The sequence below is a fragment of the Chelonia mydas genome, chromosome 8 (genome assembly GCF_015237465.2).
Source record: "Chelonia mydas isolate rCheMyd1 chromosome 8, rCheMyd1.pri.v2, whole genome shotgun sequence".
Lineage (NCBI taxonomy): Eukaryota > Metazoa > Chordata > Testudines > Cheloniidae > Chelonia > Chelonia mydas.
In genome coordinates, this window is record NC_057854.1 from 54,834,612 (window position 1) to 54,853,683 (window position 19,072).

The 19,072-nt window shown below is 44.9% G+C and overlaps 1 protein-coding gene across 4 annotated transcripts in view; it reads left to right on the forward strand.

Annotated features, from left to right (window-relative positions):
- Window positions 1-326: 326 nt before the first annotated feature.
- RNF2 (ring finger protein 2) overlaps window positions 327-19,072 on the forward strand; it is a 58,231-nt gene continuing 39,485 nt past the window's right edge. For 3 of the 4 annotated variants that reach the window (XM_027819104.3, XM_027819102.3, XM_007056701.4), the window contains exon 1: window positions 327-605. The gene's annotated coding sequence lies outside the window, so the exon portion shown is untranslated. Of the gene's footprint in view, window positions 772-19,072 lie in introns of all 4 variants that reach the window. The other variant, XM_037907908.2, reaches the window with a different exon arrangement.

Consider the following 19,072-nt stretch of genomic DNA (forward strand, 5'->3'; position numbering starts at 1 on the left):
CTGTGCGGCTGGGGGGGGGAGCAGTGACACTGAGGGGCTGGAGCTAGGGTGAGGGGGGCTGTGCGGCTGGTGGGGGCAGTGACACTGAGGGGCTGGAGCTAGAGTGAGGGGGGCTGTGCAGCTGAGACGGGGCAGTGACACTGGGGCTGGAGCTAGGGTGAGGGGGGCTGTGCGGCTGGGGGGGGGGAGCAGTGACACTGAGGGGCTGGAGCTAGGGTGAGGGGGGCTGTGCAGCCGAGAAGGGGCGGCACTGAAGGGCTGACACTTGACTTGGTTGAGGCGCGGGATCGTACAGCCGCGGAGGCGCTAAGGGGCTGCCGGAGCTAGGCTGAAGAAGGCTGCGCCGCCGGTAGAGAGGGGAGGCGAGGCTGGGCTGGGCCTAGCTCCCACCAGCTGAGCAGTCCAACTCCCCGTCGGGGGAGGGGGCTTTAGGAAGCCTGGTCCCATCCCCGCTCCCCTTGCCCGGCCCCGGCCATGAATATGTAACTCCCTTCTATTTCCCGAGCTCCATTGCGGAGGCTGCCGCTCGCCATATTGTGCTGCTGGGGCTACGGCGGCTCCGCCCGCCGGAGAAGGGGCTCGGCCGAGGGGAGAGCTCGCAGCCGGTGAGCGAGGGGGCGGCGGGCAGGGCTGGGTCTGGTTCTCGGTTTCTTCCCCCGCCGGGACTGGGGTGGCCAGAGCTGCCTGGGGATCGCAGCCCATCCTTCGTTGGCTCCCCGGGCGGGGCCCCTTCGTGCAGCAACCGGGGGTTGGTCCTGACGGCTCCCCACGGTGGGTCCCTTCGCCTCAGCAGTGGTTTAACCCCGGTCTCCCGCGTGAGGCGTCCATGCTCCGCGGAGGGGGCCCCAGGGCCCGAGGCGCCCCACAAACGTGCCCCCTTTGTGGCGGGTGTGTTCGCTGCTCCTGAGTAGGGAGGTGTCGGTGTCTGGGTTTCTCCCCGTAGCCCGAGCTGTCTGCGCTCTGCTTCCCCTGTCTCTGTGCTGGGGGCACAGACTCCTCTGAGCCTGGGCGGCGGGATTGGCTCTGGCTGCAGACCCCGGGGTGGTTATCTTGCTGGCAGTGAGTTTCTGTCAGACATGTCAGGGATGTCCGCCCCCCCCCGCCGCCCCATCAGCCCGGCTCTCGCTGAAGCATCTATACAGCGCTTTGCACCTCCAGAGCGCTCTGCAAACGTTGATTAATCCCTAAGGGGGATGGCAGCCCCTTCGTGTCCCTCGATTTATTGCTGGCAATCCCAGAGGGGCAGAATACACACAAAGAGCCGCGGTGCGAGGTAAATAGCGCTGCGTCGTAACCGCGAACAGTGCAAACCACAGAGAGGGCAAGATGGGTAAATGCATTTGGGGAAATGAAAGAGGATGCTATTTTACATAGCCCGGGGCAGTTATTTTTTGAGACGGGGGTGGTAAATGTCTTGCTTTCACCTACTGACACAACCACTGTGCTATTATCAGTTTTTTGCTCTATTTTTTCGTTTAAGCCCTGTCCACACCTTCACAGTTGTGAGCGTGGGTATTGAACGTTTAACTGCTGGTATAGAATGTATATAATTTTCAATAGGAAAAGGAGTACTTGTGGCACCTTAGAGACTAACCAGTTTATTTGAGCATGAGCTTTCGTGAGCTACAGATGCATCCGATGAAGTGAGCTGTAGCTCACGAAAGCTCATGCTCAAATAAACTGGTTAGTCTCTAAGGTGCCACAAGTACTCCTTTTCTTTTTACGAATACAGACTAACACGGCTGTTACTCTGAAATTTTCAATAGGGTATCAAAAAAAGACTTGGTTGAAGCAAGTCTTTTTATCAAGGAATTGTGAAGGCTAATGTCCATGCTAGCATTTACACTGTTTCCAGTAACAATTTAACAGCACTCCTTGCTTAAAACTTTTGCTCTGTGTTTTAGTTTGGCAGAGCCTTTTGAGAGCACTTGCCCACCTTTAACATTGTCTAAATTAATATATAAAGCAATAATTTTAAGCAATATTTTTTTTAGTTTAAATGTCTTCCTGTCCTTTTAGGGTACACACTAAACTCCATTAGTTGATGTTAGTATCTCCTTTTCTATAAAAATATTTGGGCTAGATTTTAGTCCATGAATAATCCCATTGAAATCAAGAGGATCAAGTGAACTAAGGTGATACCCAACACAAACAGGGATCAAATTCTAATACCATTATTCCTGTTGGGTACTGGGGAGATGCAATGCTGCATGAGATCTCTAGTGATGGGACAGGTTTTTTTAAAAAAAGATTAAAAGAAAACCTTTGCATTTGAAAACATGTAGCTAGTTCATATGTGAAACTATTTTTGGATAGCTTGGGAAAGCTCTTTAAATATACCTCATTCATTCTGTGACAAAGATATGATTTATTGTAGGAATTCCTGCTAGAAGTATTGCAGCTGAATTCTTCTGTGTTTTCATTATAAATTTATTTTTGTAATGTTACAATTTGTCATTTTTTATACATCATGTCAAACTCGGAATGGGTGTACAAGTTGTCAGCCAAGACACAGATATTTTCTTTCACAAAATGTAGTGTAAATCATATAAGCAGTTACCTTGAAGTATTATTTGACATTTAAAGATGTGTGTGTGGAGCTTTAGCCTGAATGGATTACTTGTTTGGAGGGGGTGAAAGTGACAGTAAAGTGCCAGATCTGTGCATTTGCTAGGCATAGACATTAGTGTGAAAGTGACTGTGGAAGAGCTCCACTGGTGGCTGGATCTAAAGCCATGTCACATATATCTCAGTGATATCGAAATAGGTTCAAAACTTTCAATTAGGGCTTTATGGCTCTGTGATCTGACACTGATATTAATACTGCAAACAAATGTTTGTTTTCTGTAGTTATTCAATTTCATAATAGCAGGAGGCTACCACAGACAATAAATTTTAGGGTGATTATTTTACTTCTTGGGTGGATAAAATGACTTGACTTTCAGCATCCTAGCTGCAAACCAGCTCTGCTGTAATTGCCAAGAAAAGCACTGCCTGTTGTCTCACTGCTTAAGTAATATGCGGAGTCCCAATGAAATATGTGGCACTCTTCTCCCTGTATCAATGGCATGTTGTGTTTTAAGAATGACATACAGTAACGTGTTGTGTACAAAGATTTGCTAGTGCCTCTTGTGTAATTCGAGCAGGGTTTTGAAACTTTAGGGGCTGATATACATTGAGGTAGAAATGTAGTTATCAAACACGAGTCCTATCAAACACGAGACACAGATGTCTTGCGACCTGTATTATTTTGAATTCCATTAAATACTGCATGCATCCAATGAAGTGGGCTGTAGCCCATGAAAGCTTATGCTCAGATAAATTTGTTAGTCTCTAAGGTGCCACAAGTACTCCTGTTATTTTTATTAAATACTTATTTTCTTCTCTCCCAACACTCACTTAAAAGAACCAAATGAAAAATCAATGTGAAACAAAGCAAGGCGAAAAGGCAGGCTAAAATATATAATGTGGAAGGTAAAGTCAGCATATGAGCCACTTTTTTTGTGTGTGTGGTTCATTTAAAAAAAAGTCCAGGCACAGTCTGGGCTAGCTAGAACACCAGTATAATAATTAATCAAGAACATGCAGGAAAAACAGAGGAATCAATGTAAAGTGAATCACTAATGCGTCACATAGTTCACATAAAGCATGGGTGGAATTGCAAGTGCCTGTTTTTGATTGACTATGGGGCAAGGGCAGAGATGGTTGACTGGAGAAGAAGGGTTGTTAAATCTGATCTTATTTTATTTTTTGTGGGGGAGATTAACTGATCTGTGGAGAAGTTTATTTTAAATTAAAGTAATTCAATTAAGAATGAATAGAGTTCAATGTTACCGTGGTGCATAGTCTTGTAGCAATGTAGAAATATTCAAGGAATTGTGATTTCCCCCCCTCCCCTCCACTTCCACCTCTGGATTGCAGTATCCTCTTGTGAGCAGTTTGAGCAAGAGCAGCAGTATTCTTTTCTTCTACAAGGTTTAAAAAAAAAAAAATCCTCCTCCCTTCCACCACAAGGGGTTAAAGTTAAACTATTTCAGATCATTACTGGGTTTAAACCTGGTGTAGATATTGTTAGCCAAGATATATTTTATATATGTGGTGAGAGAGAGGCCTGAAATCCGGTGAATTACTGTTGGTTTTGGCCAACCACTAGATCAAAGTTTTCACTTACCAAATGTAACAAAAATGTTTCTGTATGAGTAATGTAGATGTAAAGCAATTATATATAAGGTTCAGTTATTTGACTTTCAGAACTTCTCTTATAAATTCAGGCAATGGAATGTCTTTTTCTTGTATGCAATAAAAGTCATATCACTTTCTGGTTTTCTGCAGATGATCTGACTCACAGTAGCTGATAAGTGCTTGAGGAATAACTTGCTAATTCTTGTGGTTAATTAAATTTTCTGAAGATCAACAAAGTGGGTCTCACCAACAGAAATTGATCCAATAAAAGACATTACCTTATCCACCTTTTCTTTCTAATATTCTGGGAGCATCATGACTACAACATACTACATTCTCTGTAGTCTATTAACTAGTATCACTGATGGTCAAACTGAGTGTTAGATCTGATAATAGTGGGTTATATTGTATAAACTGTATGCTGACTAGGCAGATTTGAAAGTGGTGTTTCTCCTGATAGTTGCACGTGACCGAATCTCAACAGCTTGACTGAATCTATTTGAAATGAGCAGCTTGATGCACCTCATTGCTGTGTACCTAAGGGTTTGCTACACATAGAGATGTTCCTGGGTTACTCAGGTAAGTCACTTGCTTAAGCTAAACAAGAACAAGGCACTCTTGTTCTGGAATAATATTGTCCACAAATAGGTTGTGAATGTAGCTGTTCTTGTCCAACTCCATCTTAATTAACTTTCAAATGTGGACAAGCCCTTAGCCACCACTCTGAGGCTGTATAATGGGCAAGACCTCACATACTCTTGCCTTGATTCTGTTGCAAGATTCCTTGATTCTGTGGTACTATGGTAAAACAGCCTGGCAGTTCTGCCACAACTCCAGATACATTTTTAAAAATGAGTCTTTTACTTAAATGATAAAATTGTTTTGATATTAAATTCATTTTTATGTTGTCCTCCTGTTTTCAGTATTGCACACAGGCACTGTCAATATGAGACTAATTCAGGGGTTCTCAATCTTCATTGCACCCCAACCTGCTTCTGACAACCCCATTAAAATGGGGTTGTGACCCACTTTGGGGTCCTGACCCACGGTTTGAGAACTACTGGACTAACTGCATCATAGAAGTTGGGGGAAGCCAGAGACTTTGGCAGCTGGGTTGAGGATAGTTGTGGCTTTTGGCGCCAGTGGCGGTGTGGATGACTGTTTGGATTATTGTGTAAGCAAGTTAGCTGTGTATTTCTGCTAAAATAATTAGCACTGAAATTGTTAACAATATTGGCATTTAAATTGTCAGAGTTCATAGATTATAAAACCAGAAATGCCCGTGATCATCTTGTCTGACCGCCTACATAATGCAGGCCATGGATTTCCCTGAATTGATTCCCGTTTGAACTAGAGCATATCACTTAGAAAAACATCCTTATTGAGTTGAATGGGCAATTTATACTTCCCAGAACTATTGTTTCAGGAAGATAACACTAACTTGGTTAACTAAAAAAAATGAGCCAAGTGTACTGTGAGGGCTAGAATGGTCTTTAAAAGTGAAAGCTGTGATTCTGAAGCACAGCTCTGCCACAAGGGGTGCATTCCACAACAGGGGGATACATGGGGCGCTTTGTATCATATGCATTACCGGCAGTCTGAGTTAAGGACTGAGTATGTACTGTTTCCTAGCACTGCCCCATTCTAAAAGTGATGAGGTGCATTTCTGGCTAAGGCTTACTCTATTTGTAACCTGCTTTCTTACGCTTCATAGTTTTTTATTTTTATTTTTTTATAGGAAAGAGCTTATTGTAAAAATATGAGTCTGTTAGTTGGATAAGGGATGTCTTCCCTAGCCTGTATGATGTATTTATCCATCTCCATCATAGATTCAGATTTTCAACAATCTAAAATCTTTGTTTTGTGTGCTGTCTTTAAAATTTTTAGCCCTTTTGACCATTGGTTGGTTGGTTGGTTGGTTTTTTAAATCTTTCCAAATGTGAGCTGATGTAGCACTGGCTAAATCTGATTTTTCAGGCTGTGAAAGTGGCTTAAACTGCCCCCATTCACCTCAGTGGGTTAACTCTGAAGTCTAATCTTGACAGTCTAAGAGCCATATTTTCTAAAACTTAGGTGCCAGTCATGCACAGAACGCAATTATAGTAGCATGCCTTACTCATGTACACAGATTACTAGAAATTGGCACACAAATCGGCAAACAAGGGACAGAAATGACAGAATGTTAAATGGTAGCGATTTCATAAAGGTTTTATTTGCTTCATCTTTGTGCAGAACTTCTATTGACCTCCTTGGGAGAGCTGCTATGGATTGTGTGTAGCATATGATCCGTATTCTGTAGCCTTAGCTCATGGACCATAATTAAAAATGTAATTTAGCTCTAGCCACAAAAGGCATGAACAGCCCTGTTTTGGATAATCTGGACTGTAATACAAAGGTTGATCCAGTTCCCACTCATGTGAATGCCAATACTTTCATATGGAGTTAGGTTTAGGTCCTTCATGGTATGTTTTTGTTGTCTTTTTAAATTAGCTGTATGCTAAATCCTTATATGCATTTAATGCCTTTGAGTTCAAGTGCTGGTCTCGTCTGTCAACCTGGGCCAGCAGTGATGACTGACAAGATAGTTTGTTTCTGTAATGATTCTTCATTTCAGTCTTGGCACAGATCTTTAATCATGTGTGACAGCTTAATACTGCTTTTAGACAAAATACAGACACCATATAAGTATAAATGTCAGTTCATTTTAGCTTGAATAGTAGGAAATTTCTGAACTACCTGTTGCATTAGTAAAGCTGAAATTTGAATTTTTATTATTTTTTGGAACAAAAAGGGAGAGATTTTTGGGTTTGTGCTAGAATTTTTTAAAACCTCATCTTGCTATGAAGGCGTGGCTTTAGTTTTAGTAATAGTCTTGTCAAAAAATTAGTGAACTTGAGTATGCATAAATATGGAAATTCCATATCAGAAATAACGAAATTGGAAGCTGAAACCAGCGACTTCCTCCATCAGCTTCTCCTGAGGGAATTCTGCACCTAAAAGTACTATGCCAAAAAATTAAAACTTATGTGAACATTTTTTAAAAAAAAAATTCTGTAGATTTTATTTGTCAGTAAATAAATGTGGCTCCAGCATAGCAGTGGGGAGCACAGGCCACTGGCTGCATTGAGGTGGGAGATCACCCTGAAGCCCCCACATCCCCTGGTACAGGGACTCGTCAGTGAGGCTGCACCTGACCCTGACACAGTGTAAGGGCTGGGCCTGCCCCAGAAACACCCCAGGGCCCTGCCCCTCTGTGCCAGGTGCATCAGTGTGGGTAGGCAGGCTCAGCCCAGCAGGATCCAAGTGTGGAGGAGCATAGTGTTGGGGAATCCAGGCATGGGGTGAGAGATTTTTGTGTGGGGCAATCTGGGTGTGGGTGGCTCAGTGGAAGATCTGGATGCACAGGGGCTTGGTAGGGGGTTCCGGGTGCAGGGAAAGTGGGACTCTGCAGGGGTTGTGGCTGGGTGTGGGGGGCGGAGTGGGGAGGCCCGGGTGTCGGGAGACTGGGGCTTGACGGGGTGGGGGTCCAAGTGCAGGTGGTTGGGGATCAGTGGGGGCGGGGTCTGGGTGTGGGAGGCTTGGGGGGATCCAGGTGTAGGGGGGTATGGCTTGTCAGGGTGAGGGTTCAATGGGCCTGCTTATCAGGGGAGCACCAGCTGCTGCTGAGGGGACCCTGCATGCCGGGCTCCAGGTTCCCCCTGCAATTTCCCTATCCCCTTTTCTTCTCCATCCCCCTTCCTGCATTCCCCTCCCCCTACCCTATTCCACCCTTTTCCTTCCCGACTGTCTCTTCCCCTCACACGCCTCCTTACCCAGCCCCACTGCGGCCACTCACTGTTGCACAGGAAACAGGAAGGCTCCCAGCACACAGAAGGGGAGCGCGACTGGCACTAGGACCCAGAAGGCGGTGTTCAGCTGCAGAGTCAGTGGAGCAGAGATGTAGCCTCCTTCAGCTGGGCAGCTCTGCGCTTGCAGAAATGGGGGTGGGTGGGGCAGTGGCATGTAACCCTGTGTGTGTCGTTCCCCTCCCCCCCCATGTCTCTCTCTGGAGGTAGGCAATTCCCCCCCAAAAAACTGCGCCAATTGTCGCCCCCTCCCGCTCCCCTGCCCCAACACATGGCTTCCCTTTGCTTCCCTGCAGGGAAGCACAGGAATTCTGGGGGCGGGGGAGGGGGGTGTTTTCTGCGGGCTTGCAGTCACTCAGAATCCCCACCCCTTGGAGTAATCGGCACTGGTTTGGTTTCAGCAGCTTTCTTGGTATGGATATGTTAGGATGGCCCCGTCTAAACTGGCAAGTTTCTGCGCAGTAAAGTGGCTTTCTGCGCTGTAACTCCTGAGGTGTACACACTGCCAGGCCACTAAGTGCGCAGAAACTGCACAGCTGTAGTGCTTTTAAAAACCACCCCGACGAGAGGCGTACAGCTTTCTGCGCTGGGGCTGTGGTGCCAGTATAGACACTGTGGCAATTACAGCGCTGCGAATGGCCTCTGGGAGGTGTCCCACAATGCTTGTTCTCACCTCTCTGGTCATCAATTTTAACTTTACTGACCTGCCCTCAGGTGACCAACTGTCATCCCCCCGTACATTCTTTTGCAAATTTGAAAGTCCTCTTCCTGTTTGCTTGGTGATGCATGCAGTGGTCTTAGAGCATCTTTCCAGGTGGCCATGCCTACTCCATGCACCAGGCGATCACCGACTTGGAGCAATGCCAAGCTGCTGGACCTCATCGGCATTTGGGGAGAGGAGGCAGTGCAGTCCCAGCTGAGCTCTAGCCGTAGAAATTATGATACCTACGGACAGATTTCATGATGCATGATAGAAAGGGGCCATGACCGGAACACACTGCAGTGTAGGGTAAAAGTGAAGGAGCTGCAGAACGCCTACCACAAGGCACGGGAGGTAAACTGCCACTCCAGTGCTGCACCCACGAGCTGCCAGTTCTACGAAGAGCTGGACGCGATACTTGGTGGTGACCCCATCTCCACTGCGAAGGCCCCTGTGGATACTTCTTTGGCTCACGTGCCAGTCGAGAGTGGACCGAGCCAGGAGGAGGAAATCTTGGACGAAGAGGGGAAGGGGGACCCAGAGGCAGAGGATGGCTTGGAGGCCAGAGATGCATGCAGTCAGGAGCTCTTTTCTACCCCAGAGGACACTAGCCAGTCACAGCAATCTGATCTTGGCAAAACGCAAACAGGAGAGGAGGCCGCGGTAAGTGGATCTGATTTTGGGAATTGCTGAAGCGATTTGTTGGGGGCAGGAGGGTTGCAGAAAGCAGGCTTGTCTCCCACCGCATACCTAATGTGAGTGGCGGAACAGGCTGTTGATAGACTCCCTCACTTCTCGGGAATCTCCCTCAGAGATCTCCAGGAAACTCTTGAAGATACTGGGCAATCCGCTGCCACAGGTTTCTCAGCAGAGATGCTTTGTTTTTTGCCCATTAATGGTAACTTCCCTGTGCCACTGTGCCGTCACGGAGGGAGGGGGATGGATGACCATTGCTGCACACAAGCGAGCCGCATGGGGCCAGGGCAGAAGCCGCAGTCTTGGAGAAGACCCTCCTTTGATTCCCTGCTCAACCTCAGCAGCGAGATATCTTCCATAATGATCACATCCTGTGGAAAGTGTAGGGACAGGAATGATTATCAAGCGCCCCCTACAGTGCTGGCTCTGCCTAAGAGCCACATGTCCAGTGTACAGCAGGGTCCAAGAAGAGTGATTGACCCTGCCCCTGTGGCTACTCACCATTATGGGGGTCTTGTGGCTCATGTGTGCTTGCCTGGGGTCAGCCAGTTAGTGACAGATGTGTGAGTACTGGCCGTGTTTTAAAGCACTGAATCAGTGTTGTCTGTGTTGCAAACAATACTGCTTCTTTAAAATGTTGCATTTAAACTTCACAGAGATGATCTTGGGAGGTCAGCCTCTCTTATTGGTGGCAGAATGGCTGCGCAGAATTAGAAAGTGACCACGAAGAACTAAGGAGCACTTTCTGCGTGAGGTTATGATGCACTCCGCTGCTGAGAAACAGGAATTGAAGGAGTGGCGGGACAACAAGAAGAGGGACTGAAAGGTGAACGCGGCACGCCACAGTGAAGCCACGGAGCGGCTTGTAAACATTATGGAGTGCCGAGCAGACATGCACCAGGCAATACTAGCTCGTCAAACCGAGCAGTTCCATGCCCATCCTCCTCTACAGCTGCTGTCACAAAACTCTTTCCCATGTGCCCCATGCCTTACACACACACACACACATCAACCTCCTGACTCCACTCTCTACCCTCAGCATTCCACTCCTCCCTCCTCACAGTCCAGCAGTGTGGATTTGCACTACCCACTGCACTCAACACCCATCCCTCTGCAGTTTGGGCCTGCTGAAGTACAGCACCTATTGCATTGTACTCCAAAGGAGAAGGTTGGGTATGATCCCTGGACATACACAAATATGTAGTTGTCCCAGGACCCCATCTCCTCTGGAGACCTTCCCTTTCCCCCCTCCCTGCTCATGTATTTTTGTCGTTTGACTCGCTCCTCCGGTTGTTGTCTTCTAATAAAATAATTGTGTTGGTTTGAAAACAATCTTTATTCTATTAACTGAAAGCAAAAAGAGCACTGCAAAGCAACATGCAATTATGTTAAACCCCCTTATTGCATCATGTGCACCAGTCACCTCTTAGCATTACAAGCACTGCAGTTCCGAGCATAGCAGCAAATATTAGTGGCTTTCAGCTTCAAATTGCAGCCTCGAGGCATACTGATCCTTATGGGCCCGCGCTGTGCCCTTCTAATAGCCCTGGTCTCTGGCTGTTCAAACTCAGCCTCCAGCCGCTGAGCTTTCACCCTTCCCTTCACAAATATTATGGAGCATACAGCACACGGCTATAAGCATAGGGATATTGTCATTGGCCATGTCCAGCTTCCTATACAAGCATCGCCAGCGGGCTTTTAAATGGCCAAAAACACACTCAACAGTCATTCTGCACTTGCTCAGTCTGTTGAACCACTCCTTGCTGCTGTCAAGTTGCCCCATGTATGGCTTCATAAGCCACAGTATTAAGGGGTAGGCGGGGTCTCCCAGGATCACAGTGGGCAGTTTGACTTCCCCATGGTGATCTTCTGGTCCAGGGAGAAAGTCCCTGCTTACAGCTTCTTGAACAGGCCAGGGTTCTGAAAGATGCATGCGTCATGCACCTTTCCAGACCACCCTGCGTTAACATCCATGAAATGGCCACAGTGATCCACAAGCGCCTGGAGGACCATTGAGAAATACCCTTTGCGATTAATGTACTCTGTGGCTAGGTGGTCTGGTGCCAGAATTGGAATGTGTGTGCCATCTATTGCCCCTCCACAGTTAGGGAAACCCATTTGTGCCAAGCTATCCACAATGTCACGCACATTGCCCAGAGTCACTGTCTTTTGGAGGATGCGATTAATGGCCCTGCACGCTTCCATGAACACTACTCCAATGGTCAACTTTCCCACTCCAAACTGTTTAGCGACTGATTGGTAGCAGTCTGGAGTAGCCAGCTTCCACAGTACAATCGCCACCCGCTTCTCCAGCGACAGGGCAGCTCTCATTCTCGTGTCCTTGTGCCACAGGGCTGAAGTGAGCTCATCACACAGTCCCATGAATGTCGCTTTCTTCATGCAAAGGTTGTGCAGCCACTGCTCATCATCTCAGATGTGTATCACGATGTGATCCCACCACTCAATGTTTGTTTCCTGAACCCAAAAGCAGCATTCCATTGTGGTCAGCACCTCTGTGAATGCCACAAGAAATCTCGTGTTGTAGCTGCTTTGTATGGTGAGATCAACGTCTCACTCCTCTTGCCTTTGTATTTTAAGGAATAACTCGACTGCCACTCGTGACATGTTGGTCAGAGTGGGATCCATTCCTGCAGCCTGAAAGAGGCAGGTCGTGTAATACACAACAGGTTGAAAGATGGTGCCAAATGCGGATGGAAGCACAGGATTGCTGGGATGCGAAGCAATGCAGCACAGGGCATTGAGACTTGACCCAGGATGCCCTGCGACCCCCTCCGCCTTCCACCAAGTCTTAGTAGCAAAAGAGAAAGAGATGCTCTGTGGGATAGCTGACCAGAGTGCACCGTTCCAAATAGCGCTGCAAGTGCCACAAGTGTGAACACGCTATTCTGCAGGCAGCTGTCAGTGTGAAGGCACAACAACGTTTTTCTTCTGCGCTCTCTGAGTGGTGTTGTAACTGCTAGCGCTGTAACTTTGTCAGTGTAGACGTGCCCAATTGCTAAGAACAGTGAATCCTGAAGTGAGTTTACCAAGGAATTTCACTACATGGCCAGTGATCATGTGAGCGCTAAACTTTGGACTAAGAAGATTGCCAGTGCTGGATGTAAATTGAATATACAGCTAGACCACCTTACGAACCGAGACAGAGATTGATCCAGGTGGTGCTTGATCTGCAAGGAAGCCATGTCCCTTTGGGATTTGCCGTGATGATGAAATATGAAAACTAGTGAAAATTAGCATCCTTGTGAATTTAAAGGAATTTGGGGTCACTTTAAAAGCAGGTGATAATACAGTAAGGTGCATTGTAAGTGGAGTAAGCCAATTTATGATAATTCTGTCTGTGAGCGGGAGAAGATATTGGAAAGAGGGATCAAAACAATTTTTGGGGTAGAGTAATGACACCAAGGATTTTTTATATGGAAAAGAACAGAATGGATCTAAAAGGCTGCATACTACTGCAGACTGGGTATGTTAAAGGGCATACAGGATCATCAGAATAAATTTGAGCTCTGTTGGTGAGAATGACATTATGTTTTAATAAAGGCGTTGTGTGTAACTTCTCCCTTTTTATGAAATGTTGTTGTAATTTGTCTGAGCCTATTAATACACAGAAGAAAAAGAGAAATATCAAACTTGAAATCACCTGGCTTTAAAAACGTGCTGCTGTCAAAGTCCTTTAGAAACCATAAAACAGCCTTAGGAATGACGGACACAATTTTTAATTCTTTAACAAATAATGCAGTAATTGTTCTCTTGACATCTAAAACAGGAGCATTGCCTCTTTTTGGTTAATGTTAACAGTGGCAATTTGCCCATCTCTGGTTTGTCGTTGCATATTCCGGGGCGGGGGGTTTGTGTGTGCGCGCAAATGTTAATTAAGCGACTGTAAGAACATAACTGTCAAACTCAAATGTTTGCGAATGCAAGGATGAGCTGTTTAAGAGACAGACTGGAAATGTTGCTGCACTCTAGAGAATACTGATCAGTATATTTCACTGCCAGTAAGTTGTGAAAATTAGCAGGAAGTTTCTAGATCTTAATGCACCAGGCAAAATGTGCCAGCTTCCGTTTTTCCCCTTCAGGAGAAGGAATATAATAAAGAAATCTTGTGCTATTGAATCTCTGGATCAGTATTTTGTATTCCCCACTATCCGATATCATCTGGAGGGCTTTCTTAATAATAGTTTCAGATGTGCTACTGGATTTTTCAGAAGCATAGTGTTGAAGAGAAATACTATTTTTTTTTTTTTCAATTGGAAGTGGTTGTGGATGATCAGGGATTTGGGGGCTGGCTAAATTTAAAATTTAGATTTAAAAATTCAGAACAGTTGTGATCAGGAATGTAGAAGAATACTGAAGAACTAATCTCCTCTAAAACATCCCCCACTATTAAGGGTGTCTGCCCTTAGATTGTTAAACTTCTATAAAGCCTTGCGGTCCTTTTGGACTTCTCAATTTTATTGGGTGTTTAATCATATAATTACCATTAAGGCATTTCACTGTTTGTGGTCTTGTGTTAGATTATACTGATTTTTAAATATTTGTTTTCGCCCTCATGGTGTCACTACAAGGCAGAATTAAGGTTAACATATGAAAATGGAGTTATGACACCCACACAACAAACTTGGTTTTCTTTTCAGAGTAACCTTAACTTGGAATTTCTGGGTTTATTATGCTTATTCTGGGGGATAATCACAACAACGCTGTAATGTGCTGAACCTAAATTACTGATGTACTCTCAACCTTGACTGTATCTTAATGTAGCCTCTGCTAAAGGAGAAACTTTCAGTTATGAAGAATATAGGTGGTGGTGGTAGTGGTGGAATCGGAGCAGATGGACGGGACCAGAGAGAGTGACTACGAATCTTTTTTTAAAAAACAACAAAAAACCACCTCAAGTGTGGCCTATGGACAAGATTTCAGTGGGCTTTTTATTTTATGGGCAGTTGAGAGAATTTTGTTAAGTTCATTAAGGACAAAGGAAAATGTCTATCTTTAAAGACCAATATTTTAGAATTACTGTTAATTTATAAAAGATTTGCTTGTAAATTCTCAGAAAAAAATCATCCTATAGTTAAACTGCTGTAACTTTAGGGAAGATACATCATTTTTCATAAGAGGTTGAATTCCTGCTTTAAGTGCAAACCTTAGCTCAGCCTTGAGTATGAAGTTTAGCTGGCACCTCCATAATAAAGCTAATACCTGTACATAAATGGTACTTGATAACTTGTGCCCTTGGATATGAATTGAACATCTAACATTCACATCAGTGGGAGCTATGTGTGCCTATTTGAGATCAAACATCATCAGTAAATGCTTCACAAACTATTGTTTCTTTTTTCGTATAGATACTAATCTCTTGTCTGCCATGGTGGAATTTCATTGCTGTAATTATTTTTTTGTATATAGTTACACCCAAATTTTAATTGATATTTCAACACCCACTTCTCTAAGTAGGAAAACAGAATGGTAAAGACCAGTTGTAAATGTTAGTACAGGATTATTATTAGAAGAGTTATCGCACTGTGCCTGTTTAGTTTTCAGTGTGCATTACACTATTCTTTAAGTGTAACCAAAACTGAAGTGATTGATTTAAAATTACAAATAAAAGGGTAGAAGACGTGCTTTAAAACTTAACTTGTTTCATCATGTTTAATATACATTGTACTGTAGTGCTGTGTTATATTACTTGGATTAACATGCAATGATGAGTCCTAGTAATATTATATTACATATAATATATTTAGCAATATATGAACTCAGTAATGTACTATTCTAGCCTCTTTCAGTACACCTCTGTTCAGATCAATTCCCATCTATTTCTTCTTTATGTATCTTGAAACAAAACACCCTGATTTCCTTCTCAGATTAGGAAGGAACTGGACTGATCTAGGTTGGTCAGCAGAGAGCAGAGTGGGGAACAGAATACAAATGTGTGGGAACAAAGAGTGGCTTCTTCAGCGTAGCATCTCTCTGACATTCTTATCAGCAGATGACATAAAATAATGCTGTAATGCTAACAATTTTTAAAATAGTCCCCTAAGCATGCTGATACACATCTGTCTGCTCTTGGAAAAAGGAGGCATGATTAGCATCTATGGCCGACATCCAGGTATTCGTGTAGTCTTAGTCAATCAACCATTCTTGTCTCACTAGTCTGAGGATATTGTTACATTTCTATCCAAGACTTGAAAGGTCAACTTGCTTTCTCATCCCTGTTAGCAGGGAAACTATGGGCTTGCAAATGAAGGGGCCTACAATTTCTGCAGGAATTAAACTTTCTTCAATAATAATTTTTTAAAAGGCCAGGCCTTTATAGTTGTAAAGATAATCATTCGTATGTCCTCCAGTGAAGTTTTGTTAATGAGACCTAGTCTATATAGAGGTCTTTAGTTTTTTATTTGTACACTGTCAGTTACAGGTTGGGTTTTTGTTTTTTAAACATATATAGTTATACTAGTACAACCTGTGGATGCAGTTAAACTAGTATGAATATACCTTATACTGGTATAGCTTATTCCCCTTCTTGTATGAGAATAAGCTGTACTGGTCTAAGCACCTTTATACTGGTATAACTGTGCCCATGTGAGGGAGGTTATACCATTAGGTACGTCTTTTGTTTGTAGACAAACTCCAGTATATGCAGACACGTTGCTCTGGTGCCTCATGGTTGGTACATTCCCCAACCTGCAGTAGAGAAATTAAAAAGACCCTGATCAGTCCCATTCAGGGGCAGTGCTAGAATAATTAGTTTGGGGTGGCGAAGGGGTGGTAAAGACTATTATTAAGGGAGCATGGATTTTTCTACATATACACTTTATAAAATGGGGATAAATAATGTTGGTCACAATTTACTTACCATATTGAAGCTTGAGATGCCTGTTGAAAGCAGTAGTAAATCTGTCGACAACTCTCTCCAGCTGCAGAGACTCGGACAGCTTTTTTTCAATAGCCATGACATCCAAGTCCCTTACCTGGTCACTTGTCATGCAGTTCCTCAGCTAGTCTTTCACCCATTGAAGACATGAGAATGCCCTTTCATATGCAGCATTTGATGGAGGAATACTTGTACCAATTGCACAGAATTTATGCAGCTTGTGGAAGGCAAATTTGTATTTATCCAAAGAAATTAGCAGCTGTAGCAAACTGTCAATCTTGGACTTTTTCTCTTCTTCATAGCATTCAATTACTTTTGCAAGAGGTTTACCTCTGTCTTCACAATGTCTGTATCACATCCATAGTGTTCTATGAGTGGTTTTAATTTTAGAAAGTTAATTAAGTTTTCATACTTTGGGTGAAGGCAATTGACACCATCAAGAACAAATTTTATTTTCAAAACATCTTATCTGAAGTTCTCTCCAGCAATTTAATCAATCTCTGACATAAAGGAGTTTGTCCTGAAGTCTCCTTTATCTGTTCTTCAGTTGAAATGTATTCCTGAAGTTTTTAAAGCAACTTTTGTACATAACTGTTGTAAAGGGGCTAGCTGGGGCTTGACCCTCTCCGGGGCGGCGGGGAGCCACACCGGCTCGCTACACACAGTTGACTTTCGGGAATTTGTCCGGCCACCGGAGTCTCCCTTGGCAACCCTTGCGGTAACTGGAATGAGCACCATAGGCCCGGGCCCTGAGTCAGGGCAGGGCACCAAATAGTCAGTAGCTCAGGCCCTCAGGCTGGGACAGAGCAAACAGTTCAAGATTAGGCAGGCCCAGGCCCTGGGGTCAGGGCGGGGCAACAAACAGTAAGTAGCTTAGGCCCTCAAGCCGAGGCTGAGCAACACAGCATATGTGAATTAGCCCAGGCCTCCAAGGACCTGGAAGAGGGGGAGGCTGCCACCCACGAGTTGGGTGGCAGGGGGGATGCAGGCCCTCCCACTCGACTGCGTCCCAGCCCGGGGCCCTAGCAGCGGCAAATGACCCACTGCTGGGTCAGTGGGGATCCTGACCGCAACACACTGACATGGGTTCTGGCAGAGTTACAGCCAGACTAGGGTCGGCTGTCCCCGGGCTACTTCCTAACTCCCCTCCTTCTGGAACCTGGGTCACCGCGGTGTTCTCTGGGAGGTCCAGCACCATGGGTTCCCCTGGATAGCGGGCGCAGGGCAGGTCCGGCAACTCCCCTGGATAGCGGGCGCAGGGCAGGTCCGGCAACTCCCCTGGATAGCGGGCGCAGGGCAGGTCCGGCCAGTCTTGGCCTGTCTGGGGCCGCGGGGTTTTCCCAGTCTCTGGCTAGGCTGGCTGCGTCTGGCTTCCCCGGTGGCCGCTCTTCAGTGAGCTCTGAGGGCCTGCCTTTCTACTTCCGGGTCGCCGCCTATCCCTCTGAGGGGTGGGCCCAGAGCTTCCTGGCTCCGCTCACTCTGGTGTCTGGAGGGGCTCGACTCTCTCTGGGGTGGCAGGGAGCCACACTGCCTCACTATGCTGTGTGTTCCCAAAACTTTAGATGGCTTCAAATCATTTTCTGAAGCAGTGGTAATGGCTTTGTTCCATATTTCATCAACTGCCTCTTCCAAATTTCTCATGTTCAGAAATTCACTGATTGGGGTGTCCACAGATAAGCATGCCTGAGAAAAGTCACACTCAACTGCTTGCAGGTAGTCAGATAGAACTTTAAGCAGTTAAATAATTTTTGTTAACATGCAAAGGAGGACAGCAAAGTCAGTCTAATACTGAACTAAAGACCTCATGAACCCATTGCCCTGTCATCTCTTGATATATCTCGAGATATTATAGCAAATGACACAAGAATGGATGAAATTGCCTTTTTTCACAGCATTACAAGCGGAAACTTGGTATGCCCATTGAGTGTCACAGAGCTTCTTCAATGCCAAGACTTTATTTTTGGGTTGTACTTTCTTAATGGCTGTCAATTTAGTGTGTAAAGCTGACCAAAGAGAAAAGTGTACAATTTCTCCAGAATAGTGAAAAAATCCAATGCATGTTTGTTTCCTCTGCATACATAAACAATAACTAAATTGAGCCTGTGGTTGAAACAATGAACACCATTGTAATACAGTTCTGCATATCAGTACCACACCGTGACAATGTGTTCTTCACATCGTGAAAGAGAGTGCATCAAGTGACTTGACAAGATGGAAGCCAAAAAATCTTTCATATACTGTGCTATGCAGATAATATCTCAACATAACTGACACTTGTTCAACTTTGCTAATGTCTTCAGTTTCATTAAGCATTACAGAGAAAACATTAGTCTCTTTCACTTCTTGGCTTATGCATTAATGGTTGTTGTTTTTTTTTTTTTGACAGAATGTGAATCATTTAATTTTGTATTGATGAATGGGTATATTTTGCATTGCGTGGTCCACTTTCAATTTTCTTTCTTACCAATACTCAAGTATTTGGCTATAAGAGTCAGTAGCACCAGGAAGTTGTCGTTGCTGCTGCTGTCACTCTCTTCTTTTCCTCTTTAAGCAATCCCCTGGACTACAGTGAGTCGGAGGACATCTGCCACAACTTCAATATACATACAGTTCTCCTGCACTGAAGCAAAACATGCAACAGTAATTTTCAACTGAACTGAAAGACCATCACCTTTTGACTGAATGATTTTGAATTAAGCCCATACCACGTGACAGCTCTTGTGATTCTGTTTTCATGCTGTTGGAAACCTGCAT